At 47.2% G+C, this 25,103-nt stretch overlaps 1 protein-coding gene across 1 annotated transcript in view; it reads right to left on the bottom strand.

Annotated features, from left to right (window-relative positions):
• Nucleotides 1-24,655, bottom strand: part of PREX1 (phosphatidylinositol-3,4,5-trisphosphate dependent Rac exchange factor 1) — a 138,880-nt gene extending 114,225 nt beyond the window's left edge. The window contains exons 1-3 of the mRNA XM_023741468.1: nt 24,541-24,655; nt 19,687-19,809; nt 10,356-10,460 (exon numbers count right to left, since the gene is read on the bottom strand). The gene's annotated coding sequence lies outside the window, so the exon portion shown is untranslated. The remainder of the gene's footprint in view (nt 1-10,355; nt 10,461-19,686; nt 19,810-24,540) is intronic.
• Nucleotides 24,656-25,103: the final 448 nt, after the last annotated feature.

Genomic DNA, 25,103 nt, shown 5'->3' with positions numbered 1-25,103 from the left:
CTCCATGTGACAAAGCAGATCTGCCCTACAAGGTTTTCCAGGCTGTAATCTTTACGGAAGCAGATCACCAGGTCTTTCTCCGGAGGAGCTGCTGGGTGGGCTCGAACTACCAACCTTTGAATTAACAGCTGAGCACCTTACGCCACTAGGGCTCCTGATATGTACCACATGAACCTATATATAAAGCTTTTAAAATGGGGCATTGTTTATGGACAGAATGTATACAGTAAAATATAAAAAGATGCAGAGGCAAGAACTGTACCAAACTCAGATGGGATTGCTTCTATGGAGGGAGGGGGGAAGAAAACGGGGTTTGCAAAGTGAAGTGGATATCTTCCAGCGGTACTGAAGATGTTTTCTTTCTTTATCTGGGAGGTGGGTATGTGAACTGGCACATGGACACCTATATTTCGGCCTGTAGAGTAAATTTTACCAGGAACTAAATACAGGAGACCATCACTCCCACACTCACCACCAGCTCCTGTCCACACGACCAACTCAATGTCCACCTGCACCCTCCCTTGTCAATACTCCCTTTTGCCAGCCCCCTTGCCTTGGCTCATTCTGTGCCCCCTCCTGAAAAAGCTTTTTCTTCCCCCAATAACAATTTTTAAATCATCATCATCTTCCACTGCAAACATTGCCGGAGAGCTGACGCTGTGCCAGGCAGGCCACCAAGGGCTCTAATCCTCACCACCCATGAAGTGAGCCACCCTACGAACTGAAAACCATTATTAGTCCCATTTCACAGCTCAGGCAACTGAAGCTACGGAGGGTCACTCATTCTCCCAGGGTCACCCCAGAATAAGGGAGCCACAAGGGTGGGATCCAGATGGACAGCCAGATTCGGAGCCACTTCTGTTGCCTGTCAGGGATCTAAATGGGCCCTCTGCTTTGAGAAGCAGAACTCTGGGGCCCCAACTTCCTGCTCGGGCAAGAGCTGCACAGCTCCCACCCCATGTCCACCCACTCCTGTGTCTACCCCAGGCAGAGATGGGGTACCAAGGCCACGGCAGCTGGGAGATGCCAGCCCCCACAGCGCTCACACGCAGGCCTTTGTCCTCCGAGCCAGCACTTGCCACAAGCTACCCTGGTGATGTCAGCTCCGGGCAGAGACAGGGGAGACTGAGGTGGGGAGCGCTTTCCAAAGGACCCAGAACATGGCAGGAGAGGGGGCCTGTCTCTTTGTCCAGAATCAAGGAGTTTTCACAGGACTGTTACAGCCACCAACTACACTTGTCCCCAAACACTCTAGATTTTTGTTTCACTTGATTTTCACTTTATTTCCTTAAAACACACACATACGGCTGTTGCTGTTGTTAGGTGCCGTTGAGTCGGTTCCAACTCATAGCGAGCCTAGGTACAATGGAACAAAACACTGCCCAGTCCTGCGCCATCCTCACAATCTTTGCTATGTTTGAGCTCATTGTTGCAGCCACTTGTCAATCCATCCCATTGACGGTCTTCCTCTTTTTCGATGACCCTCTACTTTACCAAGCATGATGTCCTTCTCCAGGGATTGGTCCCTCCTGATAACACATCCGAAGTATATGAGATGACAACTCGCCATCCTCGCTTCTAAGGAGCATTCTGGATGTACTTCTTTCAAGACAGATTTGTTCGTTCTTCTGGCCATCTATGGCGTATATTCAATATTCTTTGCCAACACCATAATTCTAAGGCATCAATTCTTCTTCAGTCTTCCTTATTCATTGTCCAGCTTTTGTATGCATATGACCCAAATGAAAATACCATGGCTTGGGTCAGGCACACCTTAGTCCTCAAAGTGACATCTTTGCTTTTTAATGCTTTAAAGAGGTCTTTTGCAGTAGATTTGCCCAATGCAATGCCTCGTTTGGTTTCTTGACTGCTGCTTCCTGGGGCATTAATTGTGGAGCCAAGTAAAATGAAATCCTTGACAACTTCAATCTTTTCTCCGTTTATCATGATGTTGCTTATTGGTCAAGTTGTAAGGATTTTTGTTTCTTTATGTTGAGGTGTAATCCATACTGAAGGCTGCAGTCTTTGCTCTTCATCAGTAAGTGCTTCAGGTCCTCTTCGCTTTCAGCAAGCAAGGCTGTTTCATCACATATTGTAGGTTGTTAAATGGGTCTTCCTCCAATCCTGATGCTGTGTTCTTCGTCATATAGTCCAGCTTCTTGGATTATTCGCTCAGCATACAGATTGAATAAGTATGGTGAAATGATACAACCCTGATGCCCACCTTTCCTGATTTTAAACCACACAGTATCCTCTTGTTCTGTTTGAATGAATGCCTCTTGGTCTATGTACAAGTTCCTCATGAGAACAATTATGTGTTCCGGAATTCCCATTCTTCAAAATGTTATCCAAAATTTGTTATGATCCACGCAATCAATTGCCTTTGCATAGTCAATAAAACACAGGTAAACATCTTTCCAGTACTCTCTGGTTTCAGCCAAGATCCATTTGACATCAGCAATGATACCCCTCGTTCCATGTCCTCTTGTGAATCTGATTTGAATTTCTGGCAGTCCCCTGTCAATATACTGCTGCAACAATTTTTGAATTATCCTTAGCAAAATTTTGCTTGTATGTCATATTAATGGTATTGTTCAATAATTTCCACATTCTGTTGGATCACCTTTCTTTGGAATGGGCACAAATATGAATCTCTTCCAGTTGGCTGGCCAGGTAGCTCTCTTTCAGATTTCTTGGCATAGATGAGTGAGCACTTTCAACGTTGCATCCGTTTGTTGAAACATCTCCATTAGCATTCTGTCAACTCTTAGAGTCTTTTTTTTCACCAATGACTTCAGTGCGGCTTGGACCTCTTCCTTCAATACCATAAGTTCTTGGTCAATGCTACCTCCTGAAATGGTTGAATGTCAACCAATTCTTTTTGGTACAGTGACTCTATGTATTTCTTCCATCTTCTTTTGATGCTTCCTGCGTCGTTCAGTATTTTGCCTGTAAAATCCTTCAGTACTGCAACTCCAGACTTGAATTTTTCTTCAGTTCTTTCAGTTTGAGAAATGCTGAGAGCGTTCTTCCCTTTTGGTTTTCTAACTCCAAGTCTTTGCACATTTCGTTATAATACTTTACTTTGTCTTCTTGAGCTGCCCTTTGAACTCTTCTGTTCAGCTCTTTTACTTCAGCATTTCTTCCATTCACTTTAGCTACCTTACGTTCAAGAGCAAGTCTCAGAGTCTCTTCTGACATCCATTTTGGTCTTTTCTTTCTTTCCTATCTTTTCAATGACCTTTTGCTTTCTTCATGTATGATGTCCTTGATGTCATCCCACAACTCATCTGGTCTTCAGCTATTAGTGTTCACTGCATCAAATCTATTCTTGAGATGGTCTCTAAATTCAGGTGGGATATACTCAAGGTTGCACTTTGGCTCTTGTGGGTTTAATTTTTTTCTGTTTCACCTTGAACGTGCATATGAGCAGTTGATGGTCTATTCCATAGTCCATCCCTGGTTTTGTTCTGACTGATGATATCGAGCTTCTCCATTGTCTCTTTCCACAGATACAGTCAATTTGATTCCTGTGTATTCCATCTGGTGAGGTCCACGTGTATAGTAGCCATTCATGTTGTTGAAAAAAGGTATTTACAATGAATAGGTCGTTGGTCTTTCAAAATTCTATAACGCATTCTCTGGCGCGGTTTCTATCAACAAGGCCATATCTTCCAACCACGGATCCTTCCTCTTTGTTGCCAACTTTCACATTCCAATCACCGGTAGTTATCAATGCATCTTGATTGCATGTTTGATCAATTTCAGACTGTAGAAGTTGGCAAAAATCTTCAATTTCTTCATCTTTGGCCTTAGTGGCTGGTACATAAATTTGAATAATAGTCATATTAACTGGTTTTCCTTGTAGGCATATGGATATTATCCTGTCACTGGCAGCATTGTACTTCAGGATACATCTTGAAATGTTCTTTTTGATGACAAATGTGACGCCATGCCTCTTCAATTTGCCATTCCCAGCATAGTAGACCATATGACTGTCTGATTCAAAATGGCCAATACCAGTCCACCTCAGCTCACTAATGCCTAGGATACTGATCTTCAAGTATTCTGTTTCAGTTCTGACAACTTTCAATTTTCCTAGATTCATACTTCATACATTCCACATTTTGATTATCAATGGATGTTTGCAGCTATTTCTTCTCATTTTGAGTCATGGCACATCAGCAAATGAAGGTCCTGAAAGCTTGCCTCCATCCACGTCATTAAGGTCGACTCTAGTTTGAGGAGGCAGCTCTTCTCAGTCGTATTTTGAGAGCCTTCCAACCTGAGGGCTCATCCTCCAGCATTATATCACACAATGTTCTGCTGCTATCCATAAGGTTTTCACTGGCCAATTTTTTTTAGCAGGAGATCGCCAGGTCATTCTTCCTAGTCTGTCTTAATCTGGAAGCTCCGCTGTAACTTGTTCACCATGGGTGACCATGCTGGTATTTGAAATACCAGTGGCATAAATTCCAGCATCACAGTAACAAGCAAGCCACCTCAGTATGACAAACTGACAGATGCATGTTGGCACATACAGTCACCACTCACTATTCTCTTATTAAATGCCAGGCACTTTGGGAAGAACTCTTGAGAATTACTTCCTTCTTGTTGTTGTTGTGTGCCATGGATCAATTCCAACTCATAGACAGCCCATGACAAAGTAGAACTGTCACATATGGTTCCCTAGGCTGTAATCTTTATGGGAGCAGATCGCCAGTCTCTTCTCCCATGGAGCTGCTGAGTGGGATCAAACCACTGATCTTTCAGTTAGCAGCTGAGCTCTTATCCATGGTGCCAGCAGGGCTCCTTAATTATCTCCTTAAAACCAAAAACAAAATCTGTTGCCTTCAAGTTGATTCCAACTCATAGCAACCCTATAGGTCAGGGTAGAACTGCCCCACTGTTTCCAACAAGCGGCTGGTGGATTCAAACTGCCAACCTTTTGGTTAGCAGCCATAGCTCTTAACCACTGTACCACCAGGGCTCCATAATTAGCTCCTTAAACCCTCCTAATTCACAGAAGTCACTCAGGTGAGGTCTCAATCTCATCATTCTCCCAGCCTGTGAACGGCAGCAGCCCTCGGGCTCAGACCTGGATTCCTCTTTCTGGCCACACTGGCTGATCTCACCCAGACGCATGGATTTAAGCACCATCTTTATGCTGAAAATGCTTAAATTCGTATCTCCAGCCTGGCCCCTTCTCTGAACTCCAGACTCAAATCTCCAAATGGCTGCCCGGTATCCCCACTTAACTGCCAACAGGCACTGAAACCTCACAGATGCAAAACAGAACTTTTGAGTTACCTCCCATCCCTGCTCCTACCCCAGCCTTTGCCATCTCAGGAAATGGCAACTCCATTCTTCTAGCCGTTCAGGGCCAAAACCCTGCAGTCACGTTCAACTCCTCTCTTAGCACTCTACCCCAAAGCCACCCATCTGGCAAATTAAGCCAGCTGTTCCTGCAAAATCTCTGTGAATCTGACCACATCGCCCACCACTACAACCCTGTGCTCAGCCCCCAGTATCTTCCGCCTGGTCTGTGGCACTAGCCCCTCCCTGGCATCCCTGCTTCCACCTCACTCATCGAGGGGGTAGCTTCAAAATGTAAACTAGTCACTCCTCTGCTCAAAACCTCCAATAGCTTCCCATACCACTCAGAATGAACCTGGACGTTCTCGAAACCATTGCCACATGCTCCAACATGGATGAAGCACGCAGATGTTATGTTGAGCAAAGGGAGCCAGATACAAAAGAATCCGGCATGATTCCATTCATATGAAATCCTAGAAGAGGCAAAACTCACCTACAAGGAGAGAAATCAGCACAGTGGTTACCTCTGGAGGCAGAGAAGGCCATGGCTGGGAAGGGTCTAAGAGAACCTTCTGGGGTGATGGGAATGTTCTAAGCCGTGGTCCTGGGGGTGGTTCCATGGGTGTACACGTGTGTACATCATGCCATCAGTGCATTTAGCGCATGTATGCTGCACCACATCAACAGAGCTTTTTAAAAATCTCAGATTCTTTCCATTTACTAAATGCTCCTTCATTATCAGGCTTCTTTCAATCTCTCCAACCTCATCTCCTCCCACGCTCCTGCTCATATCCACTACTCCTTGTTACTCCTCAAACACACTCAGACACACTCCTACCTCAGAGCCTCTGCACTTGCTGTTCCTCTACCTGGAATGCTTTCCCTCCAGACACCCTCACCCACCTCTCTCACTCTCTCCAGGCCGTTCTTCAAATGGCACCTAAGAAATGGTTTTCCCAAAAAAACAATCTGAAATAGCAGCTACCACCCTAGCTCCATCAAAACAACTTTTGCCCTTCACTTAGTAGATTTCCTCTGGAGAACTTAACGCCACTTGACATATCTTATAAGTCTCCCCCACTAGAACAGCCACCCCATGGGACCTGGGATTTTCCTTGCCTCATTCACTGCTGTATCCCCAGAACTTGGAATGAGCCCTACACCACATGGTAGGTGCTCAGGAAAAAGTTGTTGAATGAATCAATTATCCCCATTTTACAGACAAGGAAACTGAGGCAAAGAAAGATGCAGGCCCCATCCCATTGCTCAGCTAGTACACACCACATCATGAATGGAAAACCAGATTCTGTCTATCCCCAAAGCCTTAACATCCCATAATAGGCTCATGACTGCTCTTCTGCAGGTGGCCAAAAGGTGGAAGATGCCAGCAAGGAGGGAGAGAAATGGCACATGTGCTGGCGTCCCACACAGCCTACCCGTCCAACCTGACCCAGCCCAGCTAAGGAAATAGCAGTGTGGCCACCAGGAAGACTGCAGGAGAGAGAGAGGGAAAAAAAAAGGTAAAGTCAGACCCTTCCCTTCCCACACTCCAGCACACACTGTCCCGGGGGCCACCCCTGGAGGATGGAAACATCCGCCCAGAGCTCAACACCTGAGCAAGGTGGTGCTGCCTCAGGTCACCAGGCTGATCGCCAAAACCTGGCCATCTCTGTTCACGTGAGGTCTTGCACTCAGGTGACTCTACCTGTGCATTTTGTTTGCACAATTTTATGACTAGACATGCAAAAATGTGAAGCTGCACATACCATCAATGAAAAGTATCTATCCTGAAAGCTTACTGCGCTTGAGAAAAAAAGGGAAATCAGTTGGCCAATCTCCCCTTCATCAGATGCTCCCTGGAACTGAGTCAGGTAGCACAAACTCACTTGTGAAGGAAAAGGGCACCATTTTGAAACAACAACATTTTGTTGGAGTCGGTGTGTTCAGGAGAAGTACAATTAGGGATTTCAGTACCTATTTTAGTTCTCTGGGCACATGGCTAATACTCCTTATGCTATGTTAGATAATTGTTCTATCTTTGTGTGCTGCGTTCTGTATGTGCTGTTGGAAAATAGTATAAAGGTGAGGAGGAGGGGGTGCCTGTGACTGAGCAGGGGATTTAGAGGTAAAGATACAGATTCAAAGTCAGGATAAGCGCAATCACTTATTAGGTATGTCCCCTCAGAGAGGAACCATCAAAATGACCCATGATAAAGGCTAGGAACTGTCCCCCAATTACACACTCTTATTCCATGACATTAGAATATTTAGTTGGTCACACAGTGTTAGTTTCTACAGCTGCTGTAATAATCACCACAAACTTAGTGGCGTAAGGCAACACAAATTAATTTTCTTACAGTTCTGAAGGTCAGAAGTGTGAAATGAGCCTACTGGGCTAAAACCAAGGTGTCGGCAGAGCTGGTTCCTTCTGGAGGCTCTGGGGGGGACTCTATTTCCTTGCCTTTTCTACCTTTTAGAGGCTGCCTGTATTCCTTGGCTTGTGGCCTCCTCCTCCATCTTCAAAGCACATCACTCCAATCCTTACTTCTGTCACTACATCTCCTTCTCTGACTGTGACTTCTCCTGCCTCCAACTTATAAGGAAACTTCTGATTACACTGGGTCCAACCAACTAATCCAGGATAATCTCCTCATCTCAAGATCCTTAAATTATTCATACACGCCAGGTACTTTTACTAGGTAATATTCACAGGTTCCAGGGATTAGGACGTGGACATCTTGAGGGGTCATTATTCAGCCTACCACACACAGCTACCCAGAATAAAGGCTACATTTCCCAGCCTCCCTTGCAGGTAGGTATGGCCATGTGACTAAGTGTTGGCCAATGAGATCCAAGTGGAAGAGATGTATGCAGCTTCCTGGTTGTGCCTTTAAAAGAAAGGGGGGATGCCCTCCTTCCTCCCCTCCCACTTTTTTCCCCAATGCCTGGAATGTGGATGTCATGCTGTTGTTGGGTGGCTTCAAGTCGATTCAACTCATAGTGACCCCATGTGACAGAGCAGAATTGCCCCATTGGGTTTTCCAGGATGTAATCTTTACAGGAGGAGCCCTGGTGGCACAGTGGTTAAGCATTCCTGAAAGGATGGCAGTTTGAACCCACCAGCCACTCCATGGGAGAAAGATGTGGCAGTCTATTCTTGCAAAGATTATAGCCTTGGAAATCCTGCGGGGCAGTTCTACTCTGTCCTGTAGGGTTGCTATGAGTTGAACTGACTTGACGGCAACAGGTAATCTTTATGGGAGCAGATCAGGTCTTTCTCCAGCGAATCCTGGGTGGATTCAAACTGTCAACCTTTCAATTAGCAGCCGAGCGCTTAACCTTTGTGCCACCGCTATTTTAGACCGTGTAAATAGGGCCACACCCTGCGGATGTAGAACAAGAACTTAGAAGGGCCCTTGACACTGGATCCCCTATTATCAGTCTCAGACTGAATACACGGACTACATGGACATAAGAGAAAAATAAACATCTACCTTGTTTAAATCACTGTCATTTGGGGCATCTGCAAAGCAGACAAACATATCTTAACTCACACACAAGAGATAACGGTTTGTGAGGCTCAAAGGAGATAATGAATGAGAACCCAAAGCTCTCTGCAACCGTAGGGAGATCATCACAGATATCTAGTGTTTGGAATGATCAAACTCCATTCCCAACTTTCTTCCACAAACCAACTGTCCTTTAGGGAACCACCCCACTTTCAGTCCCTGGAATAGGACAGAAGTTGGTCCTGCCCTCTAGCTCCAGAGGTGACCAATCAGATTCGTTCTGTCTACAGCAATTGGTTCAGGGAAATGCTCTTGAGCCAAGCTGAGCGGATCAGCATCAGATGCAGGATTTTTGCTGCTACTACTGGGAAAGGGGCCCTGGAGTTACTAGAGGCCATGTTGCTACCACTTAGAGTCTGCCTGGGAATGGAGCCAAGGCAGACGAGAAGAGAGCCAAGAGAACATTTCCTGATAACGGTTTGAAAACCTAGACTCTGCCATACCTGAAGCCCTCTCGCATCCTAAACTTCCCAGAAAAGTGAATGAGTCAATTCATTCCTTTGCTTAAGCCAGTTGTCTTAGTTATCTAGTGCTGCTATAACAGAAATACCACCAGTGGATGGCTTTAACAAAGAGAAATTTACTTTCTCACAGTTTAGGAGGCTGGAAGTCCGAATTTAGGGTGCCAGCTCCCGGGGAAGGCTTTCTCGCTCTGTCGGCTCTTGGGGAAGGTCCTTGTCATCAATCTTCCCCTGGTCTAGGAGCTTTTCAGCACAGGGACCCCGGGTCCAAAGGATGCGCTATTCTCCTGGCTCTTGTTTCTTGGTGGTATCAGGTCTCCCTGTCTCTCTGCTCACTTCTCTTTTATATCTCAAAAGAGACTGATTCAAGACACAATCTAATCTTGTAGATTGAGTCCTGCCTCATTAACAAGATAGAGGTAGGATTTACAACACACAGGAAAATCACATCAGATGACAAAATGGTGAACAATCACATAATACTGGGAATAATGGCCTAGTCAAGTTGACACACACTTTGGGGGGACACAATTCAACCCATAACACCAGTTTTAATTGGATTTTCTTTTACTTACAATTTAAATAATCCTAAATAATACAGTTATTAGGACTATTGCTACCATTCTCCTTAGGATCATTACTTTAGACCAGGAATTGACAAACTCAGCTCTAGGGCTACATCCAGCCCTCCACCTGTTTTTGTAAATAAAGTTTTATTGGAACACATATATGCTCATTCCTTTGGAAACTGTCTATGGCTGCTTTTGTGCTACAATAATAGAGGTGAGTTGTTGTGACAGGGACTGTATGGACCACAAAGCAAAAAATATTCACCATCTGACCCATTATAGAAAACGTCTGTCAATCCCTGCTTTAGACAATACATTACTCCAGGCAAGGAATGGATCAGGCAGCATGGGTCAGCATGAAGCACTCTGCTACCCAAGGAATCCCAAGGCTAAAGCAGCAGATATCAAAGGGATCTGGGGTGGAGGGGGTGAGTACTTACCAAGAGGAAGGCACGCACAGTGGGGATCTTGTTCAGCTCCACCAGCAGCCGCAGGGCCTTCTCATGGTTGCTGCAGTATTCCTCGTACACGCAGAACTTGTCCTTCTGCAAAGCAAGGACAGAGCCTGTGGGAGACATGTCACAGCAGGAAAGGAGATGCCCCGAGACAGACTGACAGCTGGGTCCATGGGTCTAGGAGGAGAGGACTACCTTAGACCCTGGAGAGGCTACAGTGGGAGGGATTTCAGGCAGAGTGGCTCCCACCACAAACTGGCCTCCCAGCTTCTACTCTGGACCCCATTCTGTACCCAGCACCCTGAATAACCTTCCAGAAGCAGCATGGCCGGTGGTCAAGAGTGCAGACTCCAGCTAAGTGGCCTGGGTTTGAACCCTGGCTCTGCATTTCCTAGCTGTGGCCTTGGGCAAGTTCCCTGACCTCTTTGTGCCTCAGTTTCCTTATCTGTAAGGCAGACTTAATAACAGTCCCTAACTCATAGCGTAGTTATGAGAACTACATGAGCTAAAACGTGAGCTTTGGGCATGCAGTAAATGCTCAATAAATGTCCATTGTTCCTATTAAAGCATAAGTCAGATTGTGTCACATTCCACTTAAAACCCTCCAATGGTTTTCCTATGATGCTAGGAATGAAAACCAACATTTATGACCTCCAAGGCCCAGATACTGTGGCGTTGCCTTTCTCTGACCTCATCTCACTGGCCTTCTAGCTACTCCTCGAATTTGCCAAGCCTGTTCCTACCCCCAGGGCCTTTGCACCTGCTGTTCCCTCTGCCTGGAGCACCCTTTCCCCAGGTCTAGCTACTCCCCACCATTCAGGTCTCAATTCAAATGACCCCCTCATCAAATGACACCTGAGCTACCCTAGCTAAAGTACCATCCAGATGTTCTCTATCACCCACCAGCCTTTATTTTGTTCATGGTATTCTCACAATCTGGAATGATCTGGATTGTTTATCATCTATCTTTTCCCACTTGGGAGTCAGCTCCCTGAAGGCAATGATCACAACTGCCTTCTTCACCGGGCTATTCTCTGATCCGAGCACAGTGCCTGGCACACAACAGGCCCTCAATAAATACTTGCTGAATGAATGGACTTTGCACACGTACTATGTGCAATGCCCTGTGTATGTGAACGGAAGAGTCCAGATAAGGCTCAGAATTCTGGCGGGAACAAGGAGATGTGTGGTCCACACAGAACTGGCAGTCCTGAGGCAGGGACATATCCCTGTTAACCTCCATGTGCCCCGAGCCCAAAGTCTGGCTCTTTCTGGCTTAGAAGTCACCTGTGGGTCACCAGGTCTGTAACAACCAGTAAGCGTTTCCGGGAGTGGAAGGGACAGAGCCTTCTCAGCTGGAAGCTCTCCACTGAGCATCCTCTGTCTGAAAGGCTCATAGAATGCCCCGCCCCCTGCCAAACCCCAAACAAGGATGTCCTGGGTGAGGCCACTAGGGAAGGAAGGGCTGAAGGGCATTGACCTTGGGCTAGGGGGTGGATGGAGGACAGGAGATCCCAAGAAGCTAAGGAAGGAAAAGGTAGGTCTGCAAAGCTTCTAAACAAGCCTCTGGACCTCCTTCTGAAGGGCGGGCTGCAGGAAGTGGGAAACCAAAGGGGAGGGAGATGGTTTCAGAATCAACAAATGTCCCACCGCCACCAGCTCACTCTGGGGGCTCCGAGTGTACCATCTAAGCACACACTCTGAGCAACAAAGCACCCACGGCCAGAGCTGAGGCTAACACATGTGTGTAAGTGCATTGAGCATATGCCACGTGTTGTTCTCTCAGACAAGGATAAACTCATTCACTCCTCACAATTGTCTTATGCGGTAGTTACTATATGAGGTCCATTTTACACATGGGAAAACCAAGGTACAGAGGAGTAGAGTCACTTGCCCAGGGTCTCACAGCTAGTGAAGTGGCAGAACCAAGATTCAAACTCTCTTAATCCCCATGCCAATGGCCTGTTCTAGGTCACAGCACAGGATGCGGATGACAGTGGGAGGTGAACACACTAGATACAAATCTCAAGCCACAAACACACAGACTATGCTCCGAAAGGCCCCAACTGGGGATGGAAACCCAGCTTCACACTCCCTAAGTGGTGGGTGACCTTGGGCAAGTTGTTGCACCTATGTATACCTCAGTTTCTTCATCCATAAAATGGACATAATAACAGCCGCCCACCACCACCACTAGGGCTGCTGAAGGATTAAATCACTTTACATATATATATGTATGTAAATATATATAATGCATAGAACAGTGCCTGACACAATGAGCTCTATATAATACTTCACAATTCTCTACAAGTTGTAGTTACAAACACAAACAAACATGAATCAACAGGAAAAATACCAAAATATACAACGTTACAAGTACCTAAAGTGTGCACACACACATACAAACCACGGAACAAGCATAACTCTGATGCACACTCTGAGGAATCACCAAACAATCTCAAGCATTACAACACACAAGCTACATGCTCCAAACAACACCAACATCAGTGTGCACATGGAAACACACACTGTGTCCTGAATTACAATCTCCTAGTGTCTACAGCCACCAGAGATGCTCACACACACATACAGACACATTCACACACACACACACACACACACACGGCAGAGGAGGAGAATAGAAATCCTCAGCAACCCCCACACTGCCCAAGCAGATCTTGTTCTATTTCTACTTGTCTCTAATGCACCAAAGGAGCCATCAGGGTAAGGAGAAGTCTGGAGTGCAGGGGCTCACCTGGCCAAAAATAAAACAGTGGGGGTGGGGGGTGCCGGACACAAGGCCTCAGCTACAGGCTGTGGTAAGGCATGCTGCGGGGAGGTGGGAGGGAGCTTTTCCTGGAGGCGGTGGGAATCAACCTGTGCCTAGGAACCTGCCCCTGCAGTGAGGGCCTGCAGGGCTGTAGAAGGAGGGCTGGGCTCTGAATGCAAGCACATAAACAGCAACAGAGGTCCTGACTACAGGAAAGGAGCTCTCGAAAAAGTCCCTCTACAGCCAATAGCCTCTCCCTGGGCTTTCCCTGGGCCTACAGACCCCGCTATTAGTACTGTTCTCAGTTAAGATATCAAAAGTCCCCATGATCATCAAACTCATGAGTGCAAGTGCAGGTTCTGCAGCCAGACCACTCAGGTTCATAGCCCAACTCCCCTGATAACCAGCTCTGTGACCTTGGCAAGGCCTATAACCTGTGTTCTCATGCATAATTATGAACAGTAACGGCACGCACACACACACATATCCTCATAAGGTTTTTGTGCGGATAATAAGGTGAATTAATATTAAGTGCTTGAAACAGTGCCTGGTGAATAGTAAGCATTCATTAAATGTTAGCTGTAAATATTTATTGCTGTTACTGATATTGTTATTATTACCATTCCAGCAAATTCATTAAGTCTTTGGTGAATTGGTCTATGACAGGGTTGGGCAGTAGATGCACAGGCTTTGATGGCACCAAAAAAAAAAAAAGAGACAGGCAGTCAGGAGGAAGGTAGGTGTGGGGAGGGCCACCAGGGGAGAGCACCAGGCAGACCTGGATAAATATGGGGGGCCTCTGTGCCCTGGTATGTTTTACTTCTCATTCTTATATGGTCCATCTCCCCCACTGGACTGTGAGCTCCACAGGGGCAGGGTTTGCATCTGGTGAGGTCACTGCTTTGGTGCCAGTGGGGCCAGCAGTGCCTGACAGAGAGCAGGCATCGTGACTATTTGATAAATGAAAGCCAGAAAACAGAGGGAGAAACTAAGAGGGACCCAATGGCCCCCAAAGTAGCTCCACATTCCTTCCTAGGCTGACCCTGCTCCACTTCAACCTCAGCCTCAACTCTTTGTCCAAAACATTTGCTGTTTTACCCACCCAGCATCCATTCCCCCTTCTTCCGCTCATGGCTCCCAATTTTTCAGCTGGAGAACTGCCTCACCTACAGTATGAGCCTGCTGAGCCAACCCCATAGGTGAGCATATGACCCAGGATGAACCAATCGAAGAGCTCCCTGTCCTGGCAACAGTGGCCATGTGACCCAAGTTGAGCCCATGAGAGTCCTCAATGGCTCATGTTTGAATTAATGGGAACAGACGCTCCCTGTGAACTGTCACTGATGAGCTGGAAGAGTGCCGGCCTGGAGCTGCTGAAGGCCATCCCTGCCAGCATGTGAGGCATGCCTCCTCCCCAAGAATGAAGCTAACAGAGGAAAGAAGAGCTCAGAGACAGAGAATAGACCAAGTCCTGAAAACATCATCTGGGGTCCTGGATCCAGCTGTGCCTGAAGCTAGTCACTCAATGAACATTTCATTTCCATGAGCCAATAAAATTCCTTTTTGTTTAAGCCTATCTGAGTTGGTGTTTCTGTCACCTGCAGTGAAGACAGTCCTGATATATGCACATTCCGAAGGGGGAAATAAAATGAATAAGTGGATCCAAGCCTGGTGAGGTGGCAAGGCCTCCCTATTCACCTCCATCTGTACCATAAAGGGCTTGGGCCAGAAATCAGGGGCAAATCTGTTTCTTCTCACGTGCCAACCCCAATCAATGGGTAGTGCTGGCAGGACACTGGTGACAAGGATTCTGGCGCTCTGCAGGGAGCCTAGAGACAGAACGCTGTGAGTGATTAGGGATGTCTGCCATGAATGCAAGAGACGAGAGTAAATGACAAGACTGTCCCAGGTTTGTCATTCCTCATCCCCAGAGCCCCTTCTCCGACACGCTGTGCAATGCTGACCTCTCCTTCAGCCTGTGAAAAGGCAAGGGACCAAGGCTTGGGGCTTGGGGCAGTTAAATTTAGTAAATGACAGCATCCCCTCTTCAAAGCCAGGCCCAGTCCAATCACTCCCATGTCCTTTCATCAAGCCCAGTCCCAGCTGCATCTCAGGCCCCAGACCCTGCAAATACGGAACGTGGCTTTTGACAGCCAAGAGTCCCAAGTGCTCAATTTCCTCCTGGGAGCCACTTTGATTTGTTTTGCCAGGAAGAAACAGACCAATGGTTGCGGGCACACAGATGTGTTGGGTGGGGAAAATGTGGCTATGGGTTTGGGGTGTGAAGGAGGAGAAGAAAATGCGAGAGCGGCAGCTGCCCAGGACAGCTGGGGGAGGGGATCTAGCCCCCTGGGAGGGCTCGAGGATTGTCAGGGGCAGTGGCTGCTGTGCACAGTACCCGGGGGTGACACTGGCTCCCCAGAGAACGTCTGCTCCAAGCCACTCATTTCACAGCCAGAAGGACTGAGACTTGGCGAGCTGGCTGCCTGTGCAGATGTCTCCAAGGGCTTGGAGACAGCAGCAGAGAGGGGGGCAAGGAATTCGAGTCTCAACTCTGTGAGGTATTCCCCAACCCACCACCCACATAGCAGGCAGGGTGCGATGGGGGGTTTCACACTGGCCTCCCTGCTTTCCTCAAATGGGCCAAGCTTCTTCCTGTATTAAAACTTTTGTCCTTTCTATTCCTTCAGTCTGAAACATCCTTCCTGGAGGTTATCCCGTTTCACCTGAGAGAGGCCTTCTTTGACAAGGGTTGCCTAATTAAATGTGAATTAGGCCACATTAAATGGCCAGTTAAATCACTTTATATATATGTATATACACACATATATAAAACGCTCAGTTAAATGTGAATTTCAAGTAAACGATGCATGATTTTTTGGTATAAGTATATCCCAAATATTGCATGAGACATACTAAAAAAATTATACATTGTTGACCTGAAATTCAAATTTAATTGGACATCCTGTGTTTTTATCTGCTAAATGGAGCAACTCTGTCCCTGAGCACCCTATTTAAAGCAATCTCCTGCGAAGCTGCTCTTTATCGCCTCTGCGTCTAATACTCTTCACAGACTGTATCACTGTCTGAAATGACCTCACCTGTTTACTTAGTTGCCCTCCCTCCCTACCACACTCCCAGCCTGTGGCCGCAGGGAGCAAGTCTGTCTTCTTTAGTGCAGCGTCCTCAGAGCCTAGCACGGTACCTGGCACCCGGGAGACGCTCCGCACATATTTCAAGAGACCTTCTCATGTACGACGGTGAAAAACACAGACTCAACGCCTGGCCAGGAATCGACAGGCCTGAGAGCACTACCTGCCTGAGGCTCTCCACCACCTCTCAAGTCCAGTGACTGGCAACGTGGTGTACAAAGACCCTGCCCTCTCGCTGTAATTCGGGGCCATACCAACTCCAGATTTCCCGTGCAGTTGTGGAGGGTGAGGGTGTGAAGGTGCAACCTGTCCTTCAGCTGCCTACGATAAACCACCTGCACACAAATCTCAGAGTCGGCTTCCGGGAACTCCGTGACGACAGAGGCAGCTTTAAAAACATCCTAAGGCAGAATGACTTGGTGCAATCCCCCACGACCCTGGGGCAGGATGGAGGGAGATGGGGAAGCCGATTTTAAATGAAGAAAAACACTGACTCGCACATTAAGAAAGGTGGCTCCTTTGTCAATTGTTCCAATTACCGAAAGGTGTGGTGTGACGTTAATCCCAGTCTAACACTTGCTAACCTTTTTTTTTTTTTTTTTCATTTAGATAACAAAAACCTAGGACAGGCCTTAGGCTCAGAGCCTTAGGTGGGCAAGAGTTTCTAGTCAGAATGCGGTAACACAGTTTGGTTTCTACTGCATTTATTTTTACAGCAACAGGTTTGGGGTTTTTTTTTGGTCTATTTATAGCCAGTGACACTAATTTTCCACTTCTAATGATGTAAATTTCCCTTTTAAATAAGTTTATTTAAGGTTTTTTTAAAGTGAATCAATTTTTTAAAAGATTAAACAAATAATAATACAAGCAGTACCCAGATACCAAAAAAAACAAAAAAGAAATCACAAACTTATCATGTGTATTAAGTAAAAAACACTGGTTTAGCTATTGCTGTTGTCAGCTACCGTGAAGTAAGCACCAGACTCACGGTGACCCTGCGCACAGTGGGATCATACCATTGTGATCCATAGGGTTTTCAATGGCTGATTTTTGGAAGTAGATTGCCAGGACCTACTTCCTAGTCTGTGTTAGTCTGGATGCTCCACAGAAACCTGTTCAGCATCACAGCAACATGCAAGCCTCCAGGGACAGACAAGTGGTAGATGTGCTTGTGCACTGGCTGGGAATTGAACCCGCATCTCCCGCATGGAAAGTGAGAATTCTACCACTGAACCACCCCTGCCCTCAGGAAGGTTTAAATCCCAGCCCTACCACTTAAAGAGCTGGGACCTTCAACTTAACCTTCTCTCAGTATTCTTGCCTATTACATGGGCATATGAGCTTGGGGCCCGACTCTAATCTTGATGCAGGAACAGAGCAGTGAACACAATGAAGTCTCACTCTAAGTTCAGCTGTTGTCACTTCATGCCAGCTCCAAAGTCACCTCTTCCCAATCACCATCCATGATGTCCCGGCTGAAACGACTATGGCTAACAGTCACTCAGCATCAACTCCGACCAGGCCGGCTCTGAGTGCTTCACTCCCATTCACTCATTCATCCTATTGCCCCCATTTTACAGAGGAGGAGACTGAGGTCCCCAGAGGCAAAGTAGATTGCCCAAGGTTACCCAGGGATTTGAACCCAGGCTGTTGGCTCCAGAGAACCAAACACTCACTCTTTCCTCTGAACCTGAGAAGACTGTCCCTCCATTCTTTTCATTCTCCTAGTCAAGAAAGATTCATTGAACCAAACCACCACTGTCCACCATCTCCACTGCGTCCACCCTGTTCCAAGACATCATCACCTCAGCGACCTCTTCGCTGGTCTCCCTCCCTGTCCCCTTCTCCTCACAGCAGCCTAAGGGACACTTTCAAACCCAAAGCAGATCCCATCTCTCCTCTGCTCCATGAACAGCCCTCTCACCTGTGCCCCATCTTCCTCTCATTTATTCCATTTTAACCACTGAGGAACGCTGCCTACCTGAGGAGGAAAGAGAACATCCAACATGTATTGAACACTTCCGTGAGCAGCTCGGGAGCTGTTCTGAACACTCTCCTTGTGTTAGCTCACTTGATCCTCACAGTATCACGGGTGAAGTCTCGTTTTATACCCATTTTACAGGTGAGGACACTGAGGCATATGTATGTTAAAGTAACCTGCCAAGAGTAATACAGCTAATGAGTACCTCGGCAGCCTGGCGAGAAGCACTGCCCTCCTGACCACCACGAGACTGTAAATCCCTGAGGACAGAACCATGCCAGTCTCTCTCCTCCCAGACTCCAGCCACCAAAATGTGCTGCCTTAGAGAAGGGAGTTAGTGATGATGATAATAATGGTGATAAGTGAAATAACAGCTAAAGTCCACTGAGAACTTACCATACATCAAGGTCTCATGCCCTTGGCACTATTAACATTTTGGACCAGCTAACTCTTTGTTCGGGGGACCTGGCCTGTGCATTGTAGGAGGTTTGGCAGCGTCCCTGGCCCCCACCCACTAATGCCAGTAGGACTCCCGTCACCAGTTATGACAACCGACAATGTCTCCAGACATTGCCAAATATCTGCTGGGAGGTTAAAATTGCCCCTGCTTGAGAACCACTGCTCTACGCTAAGTACTTTGCTGCCTGAGCTCTTGGAGTCTTTCCATCAACCCAAGGAGGTGGACTTGCTGAGTTCCACTTCTCAGACAGTGGAGGAAACTGAGGCTCAGAGAGGCGAAGGCGTGTACCCTGAACCTCCTGCCTGTGAGGTCAGCGTGAGCTTTTCTCCTCACGAGGGTCCCAGGCAGCACAGAAGAAGAGGCTATGGGAGAGCAGCTGGCTCATGTGGGCTAGCTCCCCGCCCTCCTTCCTCCAACTCTTCCCAGCAATGCTGGGAGCCTTAGGAATCCCGCAGGAAAAGAGAGGCTGTGACAGAACACAGCAAGTGGCAGCCTCTCTGACCAGCAGACCAAGTGGGCACCCAAGATTAGACACTGGCCAGTGGGTGGGTGGGCCATGACTCAAACCTAGGTCTGTCTGACCCAGAGCCTATCCTCTTGGCCACTAGCTGCTTCTGTTGGTCCTTCTGAGCAGAGGTGCTCTACCAGGCCAGGAGGTCATGAGAGCCCCTGGAAGTGGTCATTCAGTGAGGGGCCCTGAGGAAAGGGGGGCCACTCTCTACGTGACAGTGAGAGAGGATAGCTGCTAAAAATACCCAAGTCTGGCTGGGCCTGGCCCGCCTCCATTGTTCCTGGGATGCCGAGGCTGGGCCCGCCTGCCTGCCGCAGCCTCTCCATCTCCCAGACAGGCCTGCAGAGGAAGCTGGCCGAAGGCGGGCAGAGCAGGGACCCGAGGAAGAAGCCTGCTTCCCAAAAGCTGCAGAGTCTGATAGGGACTGAGGCATTGTACTCACAAATTTTAAGAAAACGTTCCCAAGTTCATGCTGAGACTGAGGTTCCGGATGTAAACAATATTCCAAGGCGGCCAAGAAATCCTTATGAACTTCCAGGATGTCTTCGATGTTAGAGAACAGGATCTATGAAGAAAAGGGAGGCCCAAGGATAGCATTAATTGAGGCAGAGAGGGAGAGAAAAACCCAAGCATGAAAAAACACATAACCCCTGGTGCAGGTGAGCATGCAGTGAAATGGACACTCTAATACACGGGAGCCAATTTACCACGAATAAAAAGAAGGATGATAACACAAAGAATGCCAGCACTTACTAAACCGAATTAGCACCCAATCCTGTGTTAAGACTATTACATGTATTTGTGGCCTCTAATCCTCTGATAAATACTGTGATGTATATATTAATACATAATTCTCTGCATACTGAGTTCAGTTCTGCTACTTACTGGACTAATGTTGGGAATACTGATTATAAGGAGCCCTGGTGGTGCAATGGTTAAATGCTTGGCTGCTAGCCAAAAGGTTGACACTTCGAACCCACCAGCTGCTCCATGGTAGAAAAGGTCTGGTGATCTGCTCCCATAAAGATTTCAGCCTAGGAAACCGTATGAGGCAGTTCTACTCTGTCCTATAGGGTCGCTATGAGTCAGAATCGACATGAGAGCACGCAGCAACAACAACAATCCTCACTATAACTACAGAAGGCAGAAACTATTATGAGCCTCAATTAATAGATGAAGAAACTGAGGCTCAGAGAAAACAATCCACATTCCCAAGGTTAATCCAGTAAGTGGCAGAACTGCGCTTCATACTCAGTATGCAGAGATACTAGGATATTCATTGCAATATTCACCAGAACCAGATACAACTGGTATGTCCAACCATAAATGAATGATTTTAGAAAGGTGAGCGTACTTCCATGCACCCATTAAAATGATGTTGTAGAAGGCAACACGATAAGGCATAGTATTCAAATTACGCTGTTCACACTCTCACAAATGATATCAGATTGCCTGTTTCCCCGTAAGAATCTAAATGTTTAAAACGCAATACAATTTGACCCAGCAAGTCTACATTTTAGAATTTAACCTTTAGATCAGTGGTTTCCAACCAGGGTCAATTTTGTCCACCCACCCCACCCCCAACAGGGGACACTTGACAATGTCTAGGGACAGTTTTGGTTGTCACACTATAGGGGTGGTCGCTACTGTCTACCCACCACCCCCTCCCATGGGTAGAGGTCAGGGATGCTGCTAAACATCCTACAATGAACAGGACAGCTCCCCACTTTGTCTCACACACTTTGGACATGTTATCAGTAGGGACCAGTCCCTGGAAAAGGACATCAAGCTTGGTAAAATAGAGCATCAGCAAAAAAGAGGAAGATCCTCAACAAGATGGGTGGACACTGTGGCTGCAGCAATGGGCTTGGCCACTGCAACAACTGTGAGGATGGCGCAGGACTGGGCAGTGTTTCGTTCTTTTGTACATAGGTTTGCTATGAGTCGGAACCAACACCACCTACTACCCTCTCATGGGTAAAGGCCAGGGATGCTGCTAAAACAGCCTACAATGCACAGGAAAGCCCCCTACAACAGAGAATTATCCAGCCCAAAATGTCAGTAGTGCCAAGGTTGAGAACCCTGTTCAGATAAACATGGCCACATCCACCAAGGACACACACTACAGCCTGATTAGCAGAAGCAAAAGACTGAAAATAAGCCAGTGTCCATCCATAAGGACTGGTAAATAAGTTACAGTTAAATGAACTCCACACACTGAAATTCTATGCAGCTTGTAAGAAGAATCTATAGACCTGTATATATGGATATGGAATTCTGGAATGATTCTCAATACATATTGTTAAGTGGGGGGAAAAAAATCAAGGTACCTAACAGAGTTCCAGTATGGGCTCATGGTGTAAAATAACACACAGAAGAGGCCACTCCTGTCTATGCTGGTAGAAGCAGAGACTCTGGCTGGACAAGGACACAAGCTGGGGATTGTAGGTGCCTCTGGGGATAAGGAGAGAGGACTTCCTCTTCACTTTAGCTCCTCTTGAACTGCATTTTTGTTGTCGTTGTTGTTAGGTACCCTAGAGTCAGTTCGGATGCACAGCAACTCTCTGAAAACAGAACGAAATACTGCCAGGTCCTGCGCCATCCTCACAATCATTGCTATGTTTGACCCTCTTTTCCACTGACCCTCTACTTTACCAAGCATGATGCCCTTCTCCAGGGATTGATCCCTCCTGCTAACACGTCCAAAGTATGTGAGATAAAGTCTGGCCATCCTCACTTCTAAGGAGCATTTTGGCTGTACTTTTTCCTAGACAGATTTGTGCGTCCTTCTGGAAGTCCATGGTATATTCATTCATTCAAACTGCATAAATTCCTTTTTTTCTTAAAAGTGCATACTTCTTTATTTTAGTTTTGAAGAAGTAATTCACTTACGTGGTTCAAAAATCAAAATATAGTAAGATACATATAGTAAGGAGATCCCCTCCCACACACAGCAGCTCAACACCCCAGGTAACCAGTGGGAGTGGTTTATGTGTCCTTCTAGAGTTTCTTACGCCTTCAGTCACTCAGCAAATATTTACCGAGCACCAACTGTGTGCCAGATACTGTGTGAGGCCCTGGGGACACAGCAAGAAGCACACAAATCCTTCTCCTCATGAAGGTGAAATTCTAGTGGGAGAGGACAGGCAACAAACAAATCAGTAAAACAGAGACTTTGGGGTGGCAACAGACAAATAGGAGCCGAGCAATGGTTAAGTGCTTAGCTGCTAACCAAAATGTTGGCAGTTCAAATCCATCCAGCAGCTCCATAGGAGAAAGACCTAGCGATCTGATCCTGTAAAGACTACAGCCTAGAAAATCCTATGGGGCAGTCCTACTCTGTCACATGGGGGTCACTATGAGTTGAAATTCACTCCATGGCACCTATCAAAAACAACAATAAACACTAAACACACAAATAAAACAGCAAGGGAGACCCAGGACAGGACAGGAGGAAGAAGTTTGCAAATTTAAATATAGTGGCCAGAGACAGCCACTCTGAGATGGTGACATTTGAGCCAAGTCCTGAGGAAACGAAGACCAAGCCCACGAGCCCTTGAAATGCACCAGAAAAGTCTGCAGAGCGAGGTGGCCTGAGGGAGGTCAGGGAGGGGACAAGGGGCAGGAGACCACTCCTCAAGTGCTGCAGAGCCTGAGGGGGCCAGAGACCCTCTCTCTCTCCTCCTCACCCTGGGAGACGGTCATCATGGGAAGTGGCTGGAAAAATAGCCCTCGCTCTTTGTTTTTCTCTCTCTCACTTTATCCAGCTCACATGGTTGAATCTGCTTATGTTAAAGGCACCTATAATAGATCTTACTGTTATACTTTAAGAAATAACTGCAAAATTTACAAACACACACCTGTCTCCTGGGTGTGTACCCAAAAGACACGAGAGTCTGTGTCCATCAAAAGACATGTAAAAGAACAATCCAAAATTTCCCAAAACTGGAAATACTCCCAATATCCATCAATCGGAGAATGGGTAAGTTCGTTGTTGCATGCTCATACTCTGGAATACTGTGCAGCGATGAAAAAGGATGAAGCACGGCTACACACAGCACCATGACAAACCTCACAGACGTGATGCTGAGCAAAAGACACCAGACACAAACGAGTACACATCCATATCAGGCTTAAGAACAGGCAGAACTAATCAGTGATACAAGATGTCAGTGGTCATCTTTGGGAGAGGGGCCCCAGGGGAGCCTGCTGGGGGCAGGGAATGTTCTCTGTCTTCATTTGGGTCATGGTTACCAATGAAAAAGCACATCATGCTGGGCTCTCGGGATCTATGCCCCTTACTGTCAGTTATACCTCAATAATAAAAGTGATTTTTAAAAGTTATAATAAATTGTAATTAAAAATTGCAATAATTTTTAAAATTGTAATAAATAAATAAATATTAGGTGCTCAGTAAATATTTTCTGAATGAATGAATGCATAAAGAGCTTAAATTCCAGCAATCCCAGGGAACAGTCATGCGGTGACATCAACCAGGTCTCTTTACATTTCTAAGCCTCAGTCTCCTTATCCAAAAAATCGGGCTTGAAAATTATCTACATGCTAGGTTACTGTCCAGAATAACCAGGACATTTGGGGGGCCATCTTCCCCGACTCTATCAAGTCCTCTGTGTGCTGAGATCTCTGGGCACCAGCTGTCCAGCGCCACCTCTGACACTTCCCCTGCCCTGGTTCTCCAGCTTCCCAGCTCCCCTCTGATCAGGACCCACATACCCCAAGGACTGAAGGCGGCCTTTTCCAAGGGAGCGAGGTCATGCTAGAAAGCCAGGCCGGGGAACGTGGGGCCTCAGCCATGCACACAGAAGGCCTATTGATGTCCTCCCGAAACTCCCCAGAGCCATGCCAAATGACAGCCCAGACCCATTACTCATCAGCCCGGCTGACGCTCAATGCCCAGTGCAGGGCAGGGGCCAGGGTTGCCAGGAGGGCGGCTGGAGATGCCAGGCTCCTGGGTCACTTGGGAAAGGATTTTCCATGGGCTTCTAGCCAGGGCCTGGTACAAGGAGGTGGGAAGACAGGGCAGTATGGTGAGCAAGGAGAGGAAGTCTTGAGTTGGGGAGTGGGGGCCGGGGCTGACTCCTGCTGACATCCACAAGCACAGCTTGCTCATGGAACAGGGAGGTCTCTAGGGGCTGCAGGAGCAGGCCAGGTGAGGGCACAGCCAGCTGACAGCCATGTGACATGCCTCACCCTCCAAGCCTCTGAGTACCGCCCAGCCGGGGAGGCAAGCAAAGCACAGGGACAATCCAGAAGGGGCCAGCCCCCACGTGCACACCTTGACGTTCTCCTCTGTGATGCCCTTCTCCGCCGAGTCTGCCACATTCTGCCGGATGCGATGCAGGAAGGCCTGGAAGAGAGAAGCAGGGAGAGGTGAGCGGCCACGCCTCTGCTCTCCCAGGGGTAGCCCTAACGGGTCACAAGCTCAAATGCCACCAGACCCATGGGAGGTAGCACAGTCGATAGGCACGAGCAGGGAATAAGGAAAAACTTACTTTGCTTCACCATCAGCAAGCTGGAGTACCCTCCGTCCCATTCAGTGCACAAATGTTTACTGAGCATCTACTGGGCCCTGTGCTGGCGCTGAGCACACTGCATGCAGTAAACAACACAAAGCCTCCACCCTCGAGGAACTAGAGCCAGGGAAATGTACTTACGCCTCCTTCACCACGGGTCCCTCTCAGACTACAATCATCTCCCCTCCCCTGCCCTTTTAAAATTTAACTTCTGAGTAATAACACATTCACGGCTAAAAGGAGCCCTGGTGATACAACGGTTAAGCGCTAGGCTGCTAACCAAAAGGTCTGTGGCTCCAACCTACCAGCGGCTCCGTGGGAGAAA

The sequence above is a fragment of the Trichechus manatus genome, unplaced genomic scaffold, assembly GCF_000243295.1.
Source record: "Trichechus manatus latirostris isolate Lorelei unplaced genomic scaffold, TriManLat1.0 scaffold00008, whole genome shotgun sequence".
In the NCBI taxonomy this organism is placed as follows: Eukaryota; Metazoa; Chordata; class Mammalia; order Sirenia; family Trichechidae; genus Trichechus; species Trichechus manatus.
The sequence above is the reverse complement of the archived record's forward strand: the minus strand, read 5'-3'. Positions and strand labels throughout refer to the sequence as shown.